This window comes from Penaeus monodon, chromosome 42 (assembly GCF_015228065.2).
Source record: "Penaeus monodon isolate SGIC_2016 chromosome 42, NSTDA_Pmon_1, whole genome shotgun sequence".
Taxonomy (NCBI): Eukaryota; Metazoa; Arthropoda; class Malacostraca; order Decapoda; family Penaeidae; genus Penaeus; species Penaeus monodon.
Window position 1 is genome coordinate 32176681 of NC_051427.1, and position 1542 is coordinate 32178222.

A 1542-nucleotide genomic window follows, 5' to 3' on the forward strand; every position below is an offset into this window, starting at 1 on the left:
TTGATGTGCATGGAGCACACGTATCAGAGCATGAGAAATGGAAGCGACGGTTATTTTTCATAAGAGAAGATTGATAACGGATAAATGGCGACGAGGCGGAATGTATTCACCTTTCCGATTTTTTCTCATGTCTTCTTTTCTTTTACACATTTCTTCATTCAATATTGATCTATAACCTGTGTTACCGATATTGTAAATGATATCATCATCATCATCAAGGGGCTAACGCCGACGGGGGCGCATGGCCGCATCCACCCTTCGCTTCCAGCCACGAGGATCCCTCGAGGCGAGTCTCCAGGCAGGCACACGGCCCATCTCTAGTTCCTCACGACAGGTCTCGTCGAGCTGCCCAAGCCATGATCTCCTAGGACGTCCCACAGGTCTCCTCCACCCAGGGTTGTCTCGCAGAGAGACAACCTGGTGGGCAGGGTCGTCCATAGGGAGGCGAGCTAGGTGGCCATATAGCCTGAGTTGGCGATCCCGGATTATGCAAGTAACAGGTCCCACGCCAGTCTCACGGTGTAACCGCCGGTTGGACACGTGGTCCTGCCAACTGTACCCCATGATCCGGCGAAGGGACTTGTTACAAAAGGCATCAAGGCGAGACTCCAAGGCACTGGATAGCGTCCAGGTTTCGCTTCCATAGAGCAAAACTGGAAGTATCAAGGCCTTGAAGACACGCAGCTTGGTCCTTCTGCATAGGTACCGACATCTCCAAACGCTCTTGTTGATCGAGATCATGCCTCCTGTTGCCAGACCAATCCATCTACTGACTTCCTGGTCTGACAACCCAGAGATATGGACTACGCTACCGAGGTATGTAAAACTTTCTGTGACTTCAACGTCCTCGCCGCAAGCATGGATCGACTGAACGGGTTCCCCTAACAGGCCCCCAAAGTCCTGAATCTTGGTCTTGGTCCAGGAGACCTCTAGGCCTAGGGGCTTCGCCTCATTGCTAAATGCATCAAGAGCCGCCACAAGTGACTCCAAGGACTCAGATAGGATGGCAACATCGTCGGCAAAGTCAAGGTCCGAGACCTTAATATTGCCTAGTGTTGCTCTGCACTGACTTTGGCTAGTAGCTCTGCCCATTATCCAGTCCATACAAGTGTTGAAAAGTGTGGGTGCAAGGACACAGCCTTGCCCTCACCCCTGAATTAACAGGGAAGAAGTTCGACATACCCCCACCACACTTTACAGCACTTTCAGTACCAGTATAGAGGCTTGCTATCAGGCCAATAATCTGTGTCGGAATTCCCCTGAGCCTCAGGATCTCCCATAGCGATTCCCGATGCACCGAGTCAAACGCCTTCTTGAGGTCGATGTAGGCTGCAAGCAACCCACGACCAAACTCACGACGGCGTTCCACAATTACTCGAAGCGCTAGTATACGGTCTATTGTGGACTTGCCAGGAGTAAATCCAGACTGCTCCGGTCTCTGGTGCCTCAGTAGGTGGTTGCGGATCCGTTTCAGAAGAATGTGAGCGAGAACCTTGCCTGGTATGCTGAGCAGTGTAATGCCACGGTAGTTGCTACAGTCCC